The 18,131-nt window shown below is 42.9% G+C and overlaps 1 pseudogene; it reads right to left on the bottom strand.

The window, feature by feature from the left end:
- Nucleotides 1-965: 965 nt before the first annotated feature.
- On the bottom strand, nt 966-1,084 carry LOC141120704 (5S ribosomal RNA; annotated as a pseudogene).
- Between the last annotated feature and the right edge of the window lie 17,047 nt (nt 1,085-18,131).

Below are 18,131 nucleotides of genomic sequence, written 5' to 3'. Positions count from 1 at the left end.
TCAGACTCCATAATATATATAACCATGGAGGCTGGCTCTGCATAAACCAAGGTAGAAAACTACCGAACCTGACAGCCCACGCTTCTTCAGAGTGTGGGCCTCAATAGCCAAACCATTAAATTTATCGTTTGTAAAGTAGGATGGACCTTTGGACCCTGCGAGAAAAGGTCTGGTCGCGAAGGTAGGGTCCATAGGTTCCCTACTGCCATCTCTATGATCTCTGCATACCAAGATTTCCTGGACCCCGCTGGGTGTTACAAGAATCAACGACTTCCCTTCCTGCTTGATCCTGTGAAGAAGTTGTGGATGCAGGCACAATAGGAGGGAATGCACAAATCAATGAGAACCGATTCCACGGGAATAGCAAGGCATCCGTTCCTCATGGTAGCGGATCCTTTGTTCTTGACACAAAGTTGTCAATTTGTTGATCCTGGATGCAAACAGACCTATGTCTGGGATTCCCCGTTGTTGATATATTGACAGGGAGATATCGGGGTGAAGGAACCATTCTACCAGGAAAAACTGCTGGCGACTCAAGTAGTCCGCCTGCTAATTTTCTATTCCTAGAATGAAAAAAGCTGATAGGCAAAGTACATTGTTTTCTTCCCAAGATAGGATAAGATTCACCTTTTCTCTGGGCCGCACAACTGCTTGTGCCCCCTTGGTGATTAATATAGGCCATTGCTGTGGCATAAACGGATTGACTCCTAGCAGGACAATACCTTAAACTGAACTTTCAGGCCTCAGAACCAAGTGTTCTGCCTGAATTTTTAAAATGTTAATGGGCAAGGCCATTTCTGATCTAGGCCACTTCTCCTGGACAGATGCCTCTTTCAGGACTGTCCCATAACCTAAACAAAAAAAGGTTGGAATATGTTGATACTATTTCCCAGGTAACTGAAAGAAGGATTTTCCCCTTCGCAGATTTTTGGATGTTAACCATAAACTGAGGCTCCGGCGCACTCAGCCTACAGCACCTGGTATTTCCAGGTGATCTTTAATCCGGGTACTAACCATGCCCGATCCTGCTTAGCCTCCAAAATTGGATGAAATCGGGCGCTATCAGGGTGATGTGGCTGTAGGCTTTGGGGTCACACATTGGGAATATAGAGCTTGAATTCTCTGTTTCAAGCCGATAGGATACTGCTTTGCAGCAGTCTAGAATGAGACTGAGCATAAAGAGTAGCCTTGAATGAAGCCACCATCTTTCCCGACAACCTCACGCAAAGTTGAAAAAACATCTTGCTTCGACCACCTAGATCAGACTTTTATGGCACTGATCTTAGCCTGTGGTACGAATACCTTTTTCTGGGTGTACCTATGATCAGACCCAAGTATTTTCTTCATGTTTTAACCACTTGCCGACCGACTCACGCCGATGTACGTCGGCAGAATGGCACGGGCAGGCAGAATCACGTACCTGTACGTGATCTGCCTCCCGCGGGCGGGGGGTCTGATCGGGGACCCCCCCCCGGTGCCCGAGGCGGTCGGCTTCTGACTGGGAGCGTTCAGAGATGAGGGGGGGGCCTCCATTTGTGGGCCCCCCCATCGCAATCGCTCCCAGCCAATAAGATCATTCCCCTGCCTCTGTATAGTACACAGAGGCAGAGGAAATGATATCATCTCTCCTCGGCTCGGTATTTTCCGTTCCTGAGGAGAGATTTTCCGTTCCTGAGGAGAGAAGACTGCAATGTGAGTGCACAACACACACAGTAGAACATGCCAGGCACACAATACACCCCCGATCCCCCCTGATCTCCCCCCCCCCCGTCACACTGACACCAAGCAGTTTTTTTTTTTTTGTTTTATTTTCTGATTACTGCATTGGTGTCAGTTTGTGACAGTGTGGTAGGGCAGTTAGTATTAGCCCCCTTTAGGTCTAGGGTACCTCCCTAACACCCCCTAATAAAGTTTTAACCCCTTGATCACCCCCCGTCGCCAGTGTCAGTAAGCGATCATTTTTCTGATCGCTGTATTAGTGTCACTGGTGACGCTAGTTAGGGAGGTAAATATTTAAGTTCGCCGTCAGCGTTTTATAGCGTCAGGGACTCCCATATACCTAATAAATGTTTTAACCCCTTGATTGCCCTCTAGTTAACCCTTTCACCAGTGATCACCGTATAACTGTTACGGGTGACGCTGGTTAGTTTGTTTATTTTTTTATAGTGTCAGGGCACCCGCCGTTTATTACCTAATAAAGGTTTAGCCCCCTGATCGCCTGGCGGTGATATGCGTTGCCCCAGACAGCGTCAGGTTAGCGCCAGTACCGCTAACACCCACGCACGCACCATACGCCTCCCTTAGTGGTATAGTATCTGAACGGATCAATATCTGATCCAATCAGATCTATACTAGCGTCCCCAGCAGTTTAGGGTTCCCAAAAACGCAGTGTTAGCGGGATCAGCCCAGATACCTGCTAGCACCTGCGTTTTGCCCCTCCGCCCGGCCAAGCCCAGCCAAGTGCAGTATTGATCAATCACTGACTGTTACAAAACATTAAACACATAACTGCAGCGTTCGCAGAGTCAGGCCTGATCCCTGCGATCGCTAACAGTTTTTTTTGTAGCGTTTTGGTGAACTGGCAAGCACCAGCGGCCTAGTACACCCCGGTCAAAGTCAAACCAGCACTGCAGTAACACTTGGTGACGTGGCGTGTCCCATAAGTGCAGTTCAAGTTGGTATGGTGGCAAGCACAAGTAGTGTCCCGCTGCCACCAAGAAGAAGACCAACACAGGCCCGTCGTGCCCATAATGCCCTTCCTGCTGCATTCGCCAATCCTAATTGGGAACCCACCACTTCTGCAGCGCCCGTACTTCCCCCATTCACATCCTCAACCAAATGCAGTCGGCTGCATGAGAGGCATTTTCTTTGTCCTCCCGAGTACCCCTACCCAACGAACCCCCCCCCCCCCCAAAAAAGATGTTGTGTCTGCAGCAAGCGCGGATATAGACATGACACCCGCTATTATTTTCCCTCCTGTCCTGACAATCCTGGTCTTTGCATTGGTGAATGTTTTGAACGCTACCATTCACTAGTTGAGTATTAGCGTAGGGTACAGTATTGCACAAACTAGGCGCACTTTCACAGGGTCTCCCAAGATGCCATTGCATTTTGAGAGACCCAAACCTGGAACTGGTTACAGTTATAAAAGTTTGTTACAAACAAAAGTGTAAAAATAAAAAACAAAAAAAAAATATAAAAAAATAGTTGCCGTTTTATTCTCTCTCTCTATTCTCTCTCTATTGTTCTGCTCTTTTTTACTGTATTCTATTCTGCAATGTTTTATTATGTTTTATCATGTTTGCTTTTCAGGTATGCAATTTTTTATACTTTACCGTTTACTGTGTTTTATTGCTAACCATTTTTTTGTCTTCAGGTAGGCCATTCACGACTTTGAGTGGTTATACCAGAATGATGCCTGCAGGTTTAGGTATCATCTTGGTATCATTCTTTTCAGCCAGCGGTCGGCTTTCATGTAAAAGCAATCCTAGCGGCTAATTAGCCTCTAGACTGCTTTTACAAGCAGTGGGAGGGAATGCCCCCCCACAGTCTTCCGTGTTTTCCTCTGGCTCCCCTGTCTCAACAGGGAACCTGAGAATGCAGCCGGTGATTCAGCCAGCTGACCATAGAGCTGATCAGAGACCAGAGTGGCTCCAAACCTCTCTATGGCCTAAGAAACCGGAAGCTACGAGCATTTCATGACTTAGATTTGCCGGATGTAAACCGCGCCATTGAGAAATTGGGAAAGCATTTTATCACACCGATCTTGGTGTGGTCAGATGCTTTGAGGGCAGAGGAGAGATTTAGGGTCTAATAGACCCCAATTTTTTCAAAAAAGAGTACCTGTCACTACCTATTGCTATGATAGGGGATATTTACATTCCCTGAGATAACAATAAAAATGATAAAAAAAAAAAAATGAAAGGAACAGTTTAAAAATAAGATAAAAAAGCAAAAAATAAGAAAAAAAAAAAAAAAGCACCCCTGTCCCCCCCTGCTCTCACGCTAAGGCGAACGCAAGTGTCGGTCTGGCGTCAAATGTAAACAGCAATTGCACCATGCATGTGAGGTATCACCGCAAAGGTCAGATCGAGGGCAGTAATTTTAGCAGTAGACCTCCTCTGTAAATCTAAAGTGGTAACCTGTAAAGGCTTTTAAAGTCTTTTAAAAATGTATTTATTTTGTTGCCACTGCACGTTTGTGCGCAATTTTAAAGCATGTCATGTTTGGTATCCATGTACTCGGCCTAAGATCATCTTTTTTATTTCATCAAACATTTGGGCAATATAGTGTGTTTTAGTGCATTAAAATTTTTAAAAAGTGTGTTTTTTCCCCAAAAAATGCGTTTGAAAAATCGCTGCGCAAATACTGTGTGAAAAAAAAAAAAATGAAACACCCACCATTTTAATCTGTAGGGCATTTGCTTTAAAAAAAATATATAATGTTTGGGGGTTCAAAGTAATTTTCTTGCAAAAAAAAAAATAATTTTTTCATGTAAACAAAAAGTGTCAGAAAGGGCTTTGTCTTCAAGTGGTTAGAAGAGTGGGTGATGTGTGCCATAAGCTTCTAAATGTTGTGCATAAAATGCCAGGACAGTTCAAAACTCCCCCAAATGACCCCATTTTGGAAAGTAGACACCCCAAGCTATTTGCTGAGAGGCATGTCGAGTCCATGGAATATTTTATATTGTGACACAAGTTGCGGGAAAGAGACAATTTTTTTTTTTTTTGCACAAAGTTGTCACTAAATGATATATTGCTCAAACATGCCATGGGAATATGTGAAATTACACCCCAAAATACATTCTGTTGCTTCTCCTGAGTACGGAGATACCACATGTGTGAGACTTTTTGGGAGCCTAGCCGCGTACGGGACCCCGAAAACCAAGCACCGCCTTCAGGCTTTCTAAGGGCGTAAATTTTTGATTTCACTCTTCGCTGCCTATCCGTTTCGGAGGCCATGGAATGCCCAGGTGGCACAAACCCCCCCAAAATGACCCTATTTTGGAAAGTAGACACCCCAAGCTATTTGCTGAGAGGTATAGTGAGTATTTTGCAGACCTCACTTTTTGTCACAAAGTTTTGAAAATTGAAAAAAGAAAAAAAAAATGTTTTTTCTTGTCTTTCTTCATTTTCAAAAACAAATGAGAGCTGCAAAATACTCACCATGCCTCTCAGCAAATAGCTTGGGGTGTCTACTTTCCAAAATGGGGTCATTTGGGGGGGGGGGTTGTGCCACCTGGGCATTCCATGGCCTCAGAAACTGTGATAGGCAGTGAGGAGTGAAATAAAAAATTTACACCCTTAGAAATCCTGAAGGCGGTTTTCGGGGCCCTGTACGCGGCTAGGCTCCCAAAAAGTCCCACACATGTGGTATCCCCATACTCAGGAGAAGCAGCTAAATGTATTTTGGGGTGCAATTCCACATATGCCCATGGCCTGTGTGAGCAATATATCATTTAATGACAACTTTGTGCAAAAAAAAAAAAAAGTCACTTTCCCGCAACTTGTGTCAAAATATAAAATATTCCGGGGGGAGGAGCTGATACCCAAGATGGCCGCTCAGTAAGCTAGAGTGGCAGGCACGCTGACATGCTCCAGAGGCCAGATACGCTGTAAGGCGGCAAGCTGCGGGGAGCTGACATACATCCGCAGCCTGGCTCACAAAAGACGGGCACAAACAACATAACCGGGGAAGACCGGAGAAAAGCTCTACCTGTGGGGTGCCGGCTGAGAGACCGGAGACCGAACCACGAGGGCGCACAGTCATACGGGTGCCTGGCGGGTCTGCACATGCAGACGGCAGATTCGGCGGGGACGGCTCGATGGCGGGAGCGCGCGGCGCGGGAAGGTCTTGAGGATCAAGCCGGCAGAGATCAGGAGCCTAGGAGATCCCCACACTGTGCTACGTTATGAGGAAAATCTTACCAGGCAAGGCTATCACTATACGGAGCTGGTAAGATAAATAAATGTGCCAGTGACTGGATTTGTATGGACATATAAGATATCTGCAAGATAACACATAGAAAGATTTTGGTAACCCCTATATTCCAAAGACTGTTATTAACAAATGGTTACTTTGCCTGAAATAATATATTAGCCGACCTGTGGATTTGATTGTGTGGCTTGTGGGAGGAGAGCTCAATTACTGTTCAAAGGAAGATATTTAAGCACAAGGAACATTAAAATCCCGAAACTGACTGGAGGGAGTAGAGAGGGAGAAAGGGACATGAGAAAGGAAAAGCAAAATTTTAAATAAGAGGTCACATACGGTATCACTCCCTCATAGTATATATTAAAGGCCAGATGAGGGATTTCAACCTCTGGACTATAAGTTTTCACAAAGAAAAGGGCTAGAGAGACTAGAGCAGGGAGGTGGTTGGTAAATATCGGTAAAATATAGCGCCCAAAAAGGGAAATAAAACACCACAACCCCAGAAAAATAAGAAAGATAAAGAGGAGGGTAAAAGTAAAAACCGCACTGGGACACAAACTATACAAACGGCAGATATTAAGGAGATATTTCAACAATTACAGCTACAATCTCCCCGAGCAATACAAGCCGTACAAACGCCACAAGATATTTCAAATATAGCGGAAATTTCGGGGGCATCTAGATCATCAGGAGAAATGCAATCACAACACCCCAGAAGTAGCTCACTATTAGAAACCACAGGTTCGGGTAGTGATCCAAAAGAATTGGAAAAAGAGAATTGGGATATGAGGAAATATATCCAATCCCTGCCAACCAGGGAAGATATGGACCAATATGTGTTTAGATTGGAGAATTCATACAAAATGGAGTTACTTGAGCTTAAGGAGTCTATTAAAAACACACAAGAAAAAACAGTCGCACTAGACACTAAAGTCTTGAAAATTGAGCAGGAAACAAGGAAGTTAAAGGAAAATATGCAAAAACAAGGAAAACAAATTCATCAGCTAATTAACAATATTGATGAGCAAGAAAATAGAAGCAGGAGATCCAACATTAGAATAAGAGGATTAAAAGAGGATGTTGGGGCCAAAGAGTTAATAAATACTCTGCAAAAGATATTCCAAGAATTAATTCCGGGGATAGAAGCAAAGGATCTGATAATCGATCGAGCCCACCCATAGAACAACAGGAATAAGAAGACTGGATCCTAGCATGCCACAAGATGTTATATGCAAGATGCACTATGCTCATATAAAAGACAGGCTTATGTATGCTGCACGTCTGAAGAATTCTATCCTACATGAGGGTGCCGCAATACAATTTTTTCAAGACTTGTCCAAATTTACACTAGACCGTAGAAGGGCGTTAAAACCTCTAGTGGAACAGTTAAGGAAGAGTAATCTCCAGTATAGATGGAAATTCCCATTCCAATTACAGGCACAGAAAGAAGGACATATTGCAACTTTTAGGGGTCTTGAGGACCTACCACAGTTTGTATCAATCCTCAATTTGCCAGTAATAGAACTACCGGACTGGCCTATTTCATATATAAAAATGCTTAGATAATCATGCTGAGATGTTGTGGGGGGGGGGGGGTAGGGGGTAGAGAGTCTCTAACATCATGTGCTGGGGGGGGGGGGGGGTTGTTTTTTTTTTTTTTATGTGTGGTAAACATAGAGTCCTGCACAAATTTTGAACACTATATATTTTATCGATAGTCGATATTAACATTATATGGGAGTGGAGCGTGAGATTTGGTTAGGCATTGATACACACTTTATATAAGTTGTAATTATTATTTGCATAATGACAAATATTGTAGTAATCACTGCTTGCAGGTACATAGGGGGATGAGGGGTTATGGGGTTTTATAGGTGTGCGATAGGGGGGAGGGTTGTTTTTTTGTTTTTTTTTTTTAATCACATATGGGTGGTAAACATAGTGTCCTGCATAAATTTTGTACACTATATATTTTATTGATAGTTGATATTAACCTTATATGGGAGTGTGCGTGGGATGTGGTTAGGTATTGATACACTCTTTTTAGTTATTATACGTATAATGATAATACTGTAGTACTCACTGTTCATAGGTACTTAGGGGGATGGGTGGGTCATGGGGTTTTATATGTGTGCGTTAGGGGGATTGTTTGGGTGTGGAGGGGGGGGGGGGGGGTTTCCCCCAGGACCTGGGTATATCATATATTAACACATATCAGGATTCTGATTTTGGGTCATGCAGTGTTTTTGTCATAATTTTTATAGTTTCTACAGGTTCTGAGCATGTATTCTATCGATATTCTATGCATGTGGTTATACATGGATTAAATGATGTCGAGATGTGATAGGGGGAGTGCGTTGGGTTTGGGGTTTCCCCCCTTTTTTTTTTTTTGTTTTTTTTTGTTTGTGGATTATTTATGGTATTGATACTGTATGTATACTCTCAGGATTGATGTTGAGTGATATAGATATGATTTGGAGAGGCTGCTATCCCCTATGAAAGGATGTCTCCCCCCTTGATCCCAATGGCCAGCATGGTGTTGGGTAATGTAATGAAATAAAAAATTTTTTTTTTTAATTATATTTAAAAATCAGCGTGATGCCACCGACTGGGTGGCGGTAATTGGAAGTCAGGCTCCGTTCCCCCTAGTTTAGGGAACTTACATTAAAGTAAGATAGACTGTCTATAGTCATTAAGGTACGAATCGGTGTGTGCGTGTGAGGGTGCGAGTGGGTTACATAGATTTTTTCTCTTTTGTTTTTTTTTTTTTTTTTGTTTTTTTGCCCCTTTCTCCCGAAGTTGTGAATAGCGATGAATATATGTTCCTACAATATTAGGGGTCTTAATTCGGCTTCGAAAAGATCACAGGTTTTATATTCTCTTCACAAGCAGAAGGTTGGGGTTATCTTTTTTCAGGAGACGCATTTTCGGACGGACCATATTCCTAATCTACGAAATAAATACTACACCACATGGTTCCATGATTCCTATGGGTACTCTAAGTCGAGGGGGGTGTCTATTGCAATTCATAGAACAATTCCTTATCAAGTCCTAGAAGAATGGCGTAATAGGGATGGTAGAGCAATACTACTTAAGCTTATTATATATGGTAAAAAATACACCCTGATAAACCTATATTTACCTAACCAAAATCAGATTAAAGTAGGTTTGCAACTGATTAGTCAACTTCTGGGAAAAGCAGAAGGTATAGTAATAGTCGGGGGGGATTTCAATTTTGTTATGGATAGCGGGATTGACACCACAACACCGACGACAGCTCAGAGTAGTAAAGATAAGAAGAAATTTAAAGAATTATTGACTAAATGTCAGTTGGTGGATATATGGCGTCTCCTGCATCCAATAGAGAAGAATTATACATTCTATTCTAACGTTCATGGATCATATCATCGTATAGATTTCTTCTTAATAAATCAGAGAGGGATAAACAATATCTTAGCTGCAGAGATAGGTAACTCAGTATGGTCCGATCATGCACCCGTGTTTCTGAAAATAGATCTACTTTTGGGGGAGAGCAGTAGGGGTAATTGGCGTCTTAATGACAACTTACTCTATGATGAGGGGTGTGCAATGGAAATAAGAAAAGCAATAATGGACTTTGCTAATGATCATATCGGAGATATTACGTCCTTGCCTATACAATGGGAAGCATTGAAATGTGTGTTGCGAGGTCTATTTATAAAACATGGGGCTAGATTGGAAAAACGGAAAAATTGTAGAATAACTCAATTATTTAAAGAAATAGAGAACGCGGAAACGCAACATAAACAAAACCTAACACGTGAAACATTAATGATAGTAACATAAAAGTTAAAAGCAGAATTGCAAACACTACTGAATGAAAAGACATTATATGTTAGGGATAAAAGTCGGGCCCTATTTTATCAACAGGGCAATAAGCCAGGTAAACTATTGGCTAGGGCCCTAAAAAACAGAAGCAGCACATTACCTATTGCCAAGATAAAGACGGATGCCGGAGATGTGAGTTATGATCCAAAAGGGATTCTAAAAGAGTTTCAAACATTTTATACGAAATTATATAACATACCTAACTGTAAGACGGATAGTAACCCAGAATTGGTCCAACAAAAAATACAACAGTATATAAAGGAAACTGCAATCCCGACTTTAACATCCATGGAGTCAAGTCAGCTTGAGCGCGACTTTTCTAGAGAAGAAATTCAAACAGTAATTGACTCGCTAATACCTGGGAAAAGTCCAGGCCCGGACGGCTTCACCCCTCGGTTTTATAAAACTTTTAAAATGGAACTTATGCCCATAATTAAACAGGCCTTTAACGCGGTATCTACAGGAGTGCCTTTTTGCTCTCAAAGTATGCAGGCTTATATCACTCTTGTACCAAAAACGGATAAGGATCATACCCTGTGCGGGAATTACAGACCGATTTCCTTAACAAACCTTGATCTTAGAATATACTCAAAAATCATTGCCAATAGACTTACCCCTATAATACCTGATTATATACACCTAGACCAGGTAGGATTCGTTAAGGGAAGAGAGGCCAGGGATAATACCCTGAAAACGCTTACATTGATGGAATTTGTACAGAGGGGCTCCATCCCATCCTGTTTGTTAGCAATAGATGCTGAAAAAGCGTTGGACAGGGTGGGATGGAGCTTTCTTAAAGAGACACTTATACAGTGGGGGCTTGGGTCTGCAATGATAGATAAGATAATGACCTTGTACCAACATCCAACGGCCAAGATCCGGGCGAATAGTAGCTTGTCCGGGGAAATAGCTATAGCAAATGGAACTAGACAGGGCTGTCTCCAATATTATATATACTAATTATGGAACACTTATTAAATGCAATCAGGGCAAATAAAGATATACAAGGTGTAAGAGTGGGGGATATAGAGTACAAGCTGTCTGTCTATGCAGACGACATTTTGCTGTATGTTACAAACCCGTTAATAACACTACCAAACCTGATAATGGAGTTTAATCGTTTTGGCACCTTGAGTAATTTCAAAGTCAACTATAATAAATCCGAGGCAATGAATATTAATATGTCTAAAGACTTGGTAGAATTGCTTAAGAAGGACTTTTCCTTCCGTTGGCAGGAAAATGCTATTAATATCTCGGTACCTATATCCCTATGGATTTGAAGAAATTGGAAGAATATAATTACGTCCCGCTGTTGCAAAAAATAACGAAAACACTCCGGATATATAATAGAGGTACTTTTTAATGGTTAGGCAGGGTAAATGTCATAAAAATGGACATACTTCCGGAAATATTGTATATCCTACACACGATCCCCTTGTTCCCTGCAACGAGTATCTTGAAAAAAATATCCAGGGTTATTGGGCAATTCATCTGGGCAGGCAAGACGCCTAGAATTAGTAGAAAAGTACTAAATAAGACTAAAGCAAACGGGGGTCTTTCTCTCCCAGATATAGCAATATATCTTAGGGCGGTAATGGTTACTAGAGTGGTAGATTGGTTTCAGAATGGGAACAATAAACAGTGGGTGGGACTGGAGGAAGAGATCACAGGGGTGAAGCTGAAATCCCTGCCTTGGATTAAAAAAAATGTATAGTTCACCGTATGGTTATATACCCTTTTTAGTGGCTTCAACAATGAAAGCTTGGGACACATTGATCAAAGCGGGATGAGTTTCCACTTTCAGAGGACCCATGACCCCTTTGTTTGACAACCCAGAATTTCCACTTTCATTTGGAGTAAAGTCATTCCTCAAATGGTATAGTCATGATGATACGAGGATAATAGAAACATTGGAGGGAAATAAGGTGCTCCCGTTAGAGACCATGGGGGAGGAATATAGAAAAGAATGGATGCAGCACGGTCTACTCCAAAGATATGTTACATCCCTTATAAAAGAAGCAGAAATAGTTAAACCCTTAATGGCGTTAGAAAAATCCTTATTCATGTGGATAGACCGACACATGTGCTATCGAAAGTATATAAAATGTTAATTGAGGAGGATCAGAAGTTAGAGTTACCATATATTAAGAAATGGGAAGAGGAACTAGGGATGGAGATCCCCAGGAAAGAATGGGAAAAAGCTATAGCAGTTACACATAAACTCTCCGTGTCTACTAAGCACCAAGAGAGAAATTATAAGATCCTAGCTAGATGGTATATGTGCCCAGTGGACCTTCATAGGATAAGCTCAATCAATAAAGAAGAATGTTGGAGATGTCCGGAAAGGCCAGGTACAATGTCCCATATATGGTACTATTGCTCTAAAATCCTTCCATTCTGGCAGAAAATTTTTGAGATCTTCAGGGCTATGACAGCGAAGGAACTATACCCAAATATACAAATGGCAGTATTATCTATGATACCTGGATCACTGAAAAGTATAAAGAAAGGCCCATTAAAATATTTGCTAACAGCTGCGCGTATCTGTATAGCCAGAAAATGGAAATGCGTAGATGCACCCTCCATGTTGGGTTGGGAGTGTGAGATGACGGAGATGCGGACCCTGGAAGAAAGAAAGGTGATAGAGGAAGGATCTAATAAACAGATTAAACGGACAATAGCTACTTGGGATAGGTGGGTAGCGTATAGTGCCTCGTCAGAAATACTACGTGAGTTATAGGAGGCTGGGAACCCTTAAGGATATAGGTGTATGTGGAAGGGAGAGAAGTGGCTATATCCACCCCCAACCCCCCCCCCCCCCCCCCCCCCCTTCTTTTTTTTTTTTTTTTTTTTTTTCTTATCTTTTTCTTTCTTACCTGTTTTTGTCGGTTGGTTTGTGGGGTAGGCTATGCATGGGTTGTATGTTAGGGTTGTATGGTTGATCGTTTGGATGTATTTATAGGTGGTATGTTTATAGGATAGTAGTATTGGATTAATGTCATATTGAATAATCACCATCTATGTGGTGTATGTGGTTTTTTTTTTATGTTTTTACTGTTTTACTGTTTTTATGTTTTTATCAAAGACATGTGGCCGAATACAATTTGGCCTAAATGTATGACTAAAATTGAGTTTATTGGATTTTTTTTTTTCAAAATTTTCGGTCTTTTTTCGTTTATAGCGCAAAAAATAAAAACGGCAGAGGTGATCAAATACCATCAAAAGAAAGCTCTATTTGTGAGAAGAAAAGGATGCAAATTTCGTTTGTGTACAGCATTGCATGACTCGCAATTAGCAGTTAAAGCGATGCAGTGCCAAATTGTAAAAAGTGCTCTGGTCAGGAAGGGGGTAAATCCTTCCGGGGCTGAAGTGGTTAAAGAAACTTCCTCCTAGGTTGAGAATCCGACCTAGATATTCCAGGTAGTCGAATGTGGTGACCATACTTTTGGTCTAAGCGGGCTACCGACTGGTCTAACAAGAACAGATGGACTAGGTAAACCATAATCGTTATACCTTGGGCCCTCAATCTGGCTAGAAAAGGAGCCAGAACCTTGTACTCGAGGTGTAGCAGCTAGATCGGAAAGCAGAGTTACACACTGAAAAAGATTTTCCACTTTGAAAGAAAATATTACTAGTGAGTGAGGAAATAGGCATATGGAGATATGCATCTTCATGCAAAAAAGGAGAGATTATATTCAGCAATTGAATTTAAGATTTTTCATATCTAGAATGTCCATTTGGATTTAACCAAATCCCAATCTCTGCTCTTATATGGGGCCACCATGAACACTTTTTGCCAAAAGATGGTCCAATGCGAGAAAGAGAGATTTCTTTTTTCTCTGGATCCTTAGGAACGTTTGATCTGAGAGAACGAGAAGACGGAAACTCTTGGAACTCCAGTTTGTACGTTGGAGCTATTGAGGAAGTCCCCCATTCGTCTTGACATTCCTTTTGCCAGATTCCCGAGAGCTGTAGAAGAATTCTCCCTATTGAGCAAGTGGGGGCACCTTCTCATAAGGAGGCTATAGTATACTGTAGGCTTCCTCCCTCAAGACCTCTTTTGTTCCTGGGGTTAACCCTGAAGATTACCCTTTGAACCTGACGGCGGAGGCCGTCGTGACTGCCTGGAGGCTGATGCCCCTGGCACAGAAGAAGGAACTTTAAAATAATAAACACAATTAGTCCTTCATTTAAAAGGCAAAAAGGGTGTATCTTTCTTTTGCTAGAAATTCTTTGGATATATCCAAAATATCCCCAGATAGTTGTCTTACCGCAAAAGGGAAGACTAGCCAGGAGCTTCCTGCATGACGCTTAGCGAAGGCGCAATCTGTCATTGCAACTATTGCAAACATAAAGCTGCCTCCTGGACCTGCTGAGCAGGATAACCTTAAACACCTGTTATAACTGGTTTCTCAATGATTAACCAATTACTGTCAGCGCAGACTGAGACACTCAACCTGCCAGAGAAAAACGTTTTTATTTTTAATAGGAATTCCAACCTTTTATCCATTGGATCCCTAAGTATTTGAGTAATGTCTGCCGGACAAGTCAAACTTACTCACAAAGGATATAGTAGTGTTAATTGCTGGTATACCCCGCTTAGTGAATTTTCTCTACCATAGGATAAAGTGTGAAAACTTTTTAGAATGGAAAATAATGCTTATCTGGATGATCCTCCAGATCCAAAAAATTTTCCCAACAAAGAATGGACAGGAAAAAGCATGCACAGCTTGAGGAGGCTTTAGCGAACCCAAACACTCAGTTAAGGGTACATAAATGTGGAGCGGATCATTCAGCAAGAAATTGTACCATCAATCTTACAGATTGTGAAAGCTGACTTTCCTGCAATTGACACCTCAGAAGAGGAGTCCTCAGCCTCACCACAGTCCCCTGAGGGAATCTTTTTCTCCTGTCCTAGTTTCTCAGTCTGAGGGTCTTAGGAAAATGGAAGAGAACCTGTTGCATCTTTACCACACTGGGATGCGATTAACCACTCTGGGATGCGATTAAAGTCCCTAAACTTCTTTTAAAAACCTACCATGGCTGAGAAAAAAAGAGTAAAATGAACAGGGGCTACAGTGTTGAAAACAGTTGCAAACATTTCATGGCCCTGATGCTCACTCTGACCAGCCACCCCATCAGGGAAGGATGCCATTTGAAGAGTAGGCTTTCCAGAGCTTGAGGGAGACCCTTTTTAGCTCCTTTTTTGGGGGTGTTTCAACCCCCCCCCTCTGAATATAGGCCAATGCACAAAGCAGAGGTACTACCAGAAGAAATCGCATCCACTGCTTGAGCAATAGTTAGCCACTGCCGCTGCTATTAATGCTCAGCCTGATGCAATAGTAAATGTGTTCAAAAAGAATGCTTGTGTCACCAACCTCTTTTATGCCCCGCTACACTCTTGTGTCCCTCCGCAGCTTGCAGCAATAACACCAGTGCTTTTAAAAACACTCTTTCCTGCGCTGCGCTAAGCCCCCCCCCCATCAAAAAAGAGTTTCCCCACGTGAGCACGGGCCTCTGATCCTATGGGACCTTACAGAGGGGATAAAATCGCGAGGAGAGCCTGGAAGCCGCCGAGTAGTGCGCCATGCAGTTTTTTTTTTTTTTTTTTGTTTTTTTTTGTTTTGTTTTTTTGTTTTATTTTTTTTACTGCTTCTTCCTCTTGAAGAGGGCTAGCAAATGGTACAGGTGGGGGGCGTCTGGTGGGGAGGAACCCCCCCCCCCCCCAGACTTACCGGAAGTCTTCTGCGAGCTGGAGGAAATGGAAGCTGCTGCACCGGGCACATTGTGAGCTCTCTGAGGAAATGTGAGAAGGTATGTGCTCTATACACCCCCTAGTGGTGACACATAAGCATGACAACATTTACTAACTTAAAGGAGACATTCATAAGAAAATTAAAAAATTTCTTAGAAAAACTCCACTTTTCCCGCTGCAGGGTTTTCTATGGTAAAACCAACAGACCCCTTCACGGTGTGTTCTGTTAAACCTTCAAGAACTGGGGATCCTCGAGGAAACCCACAATCCTGGACCTGTAATAGCACCACCACCACCAGTAAAACTTTATGGCCTTACTACCAAAAGTACTGGATCCCGGGGTCCAGCTCTCTAAAAAGAGAAGTGTTTACAGGCAAGACCTTGTTTCTTCGGACACGGGTACCATTCAATTCGTCCTAAAAGACACTTTGGATCTGGCTGCATGGCTAATCCCAGCAAGGATTGCTACAGTGGAGCTCAGCACAGCACATCTTTACTCGTGACCAACACCTTAGACACTGGCGAAAAAACTGAGATACTCCCAGTAGTGCACTTTTTTTTTTTTTTATCTTAGGGCGTGCCAGTGTCCATCACCTGAAGGTGGCCTATAACCCACATAGTAACTACTATGACTCTGTGTCCTGTGATGTATGATAAGAAATATATGTCCCATCCCCTTTCAAAAAAGAGGTGCTAGATCAGGTCCTGGAAAAGGTTGCCACTTTTGGCCCACTGAAATTGCTTGTGGCTGGGGATTTTAACATCCTAGATTATGCACTGGACACCTCGAACCTGAGCCAGGTGCAGAGAATGGAGCTTGGGCACTGTGCGGCCCTGGAGGAGGTGTGGCGGTTGAAACATCATGGCAAGAGAGGTTACTCCTCTCTTTCCCAAGTCAGTACCTCCTCCCGTATCGATTTGGCTTTTGCTAACCCAGCTCTATTGCCCCAGATTGCGGGGGCCTGTTATCTGGCTGGGGGGCTCTCGGATCATACCCTCTTGCAGGTAATGCTCAGCCTCACCGCGGTTGGCAGTCGTGGGATCTGGAGGCTGCACCTGGGATGGGTGACTGAATCCTTGGTTGAGGCACAGGTCTCTCCACATATGAAGGAATATTGGGATATCAATGAGGGATCGGCAGACAGGCCCGTAATCTGGGATGCGTTCAAGGCATCAACTCGGGGGATATATTTATCAGCCATCAAAGCTGCCAGAGCTGATAAAAATTCAAAATCAGAGGTGCTTCAGGCCCATGAATTACAATGTGCAAAGACCCATGCCGATGCTCCCTCCCTAACCGAGCTGCAATTGGCCAGACGAGCCTTATTGGTTCATTTTCAAAACCTTACACAATGCACCTTTAAACACAGAGTTGAGGGGCGACAAGAATGGAAAACTGTTGGCCTAACTGACTGCTGATGCTCGGGCACATACAGTGATCCCCTGCATCTATACGTCGGAGGGTACCCTTATGGGGGATAGAGAAAGTATCATGCAGGCTTTTGTTTCTTACTATTCAGAACTTTACTCTGCTATCCCAAAGTACGACCGTCGGGTTCGGTTCTGACAGACCTACTGGACCCCCTTCAGATACCGGAGTTGCCCGAGGAGGTGGCGGAGAGCCTTGAGGCACCCTTCACTGATAAAGAATTGGCGATTGCTATTGCCTCATTCCCTAATGTTAAAGCGACAGGCCCTGACAGAATCCTCACAGAGTGATACAAACAATATTTAGATCTTTTATCTCCCAGACTTCTGCAAATCTATGGGAAATGTTTTGAAACAGGGATCCTACCCACCTCCTTTTATGAAGCCCATGTGGTGTTACTCCTCAAACCTGACAAGGACCCTCTCTTTTGCGCCTCCTATAGACACATAGCACTGTTAAATATGGATCTTAAAATACTTACCAAAATTGTAGCCAATAGGTTGATGAATATTGTGCACCACTTTGTATCACCTGACTAGACCGGGTTCATGACTAAAAAAGCTACCGATATTAATTTCCGGAGGGTGTATAGATAGATGAGGAGACGTCATCGGGGCGTGGCGCTCTGGTGTTTTTGACCTGGAAAAGGCCTTTGATTCCATTGATTGCAATACATGAGTCATATATCCCCAATGCATGGGGTTTGGTCCTATATTCCTCAAATGCATATCATTGCTATATGATAATTTGGTAGCAGCCCTCTGTTTTAATTGCGGGGGGTCGGGCACCTTTCCAGTGTCACCAAACAGGGGGTGCTCCCTCTCACTAGGTTTATTTGCATTGGTTATGGAACCCCTGGCAATTGCACTGCACTCCTCCCCCCAAATCTGGGGGATTGGGGTGAGTACCCTTACTGAAACTACAGCTCTCTATGCAGATGACCTAGTTCTGTTCATTAGGGATACTGGGCCCTCTTTACAAGCTGCGCTATCACTACTAGGATGATTTACTGTGGTCTCTGGTCTCAAGGTCAACTGGACTAAGTCCAAAATACTTCCCTTACAGTACCTAGACAGGCGGACCCCAACAACGGGTAACGTGAATTAAGTACCTGGGACTTCAAATTACAAACTCAGTGATGGATTT

The sequence above is a fragment of the Aquarana catesbeiana genome, linkage group LG13, assembly GCF_042186555.1.
Source record: "Aquarana catesbeiana isolate 2022-GZ linkage group LG13, ASM4218655v1, whole genome shotgun sequence".
NCBI lineage: Eukaryota > Metazoa > Chordata > Amphibia > Anura > Ranidae > Aquarana > Aquarana catesbeiana.
The sequence above is the reverse complement of the archived record's forward strand: the minus strand, read 5'-3'. Positions and strand labels throughout refer to the sequence as shown.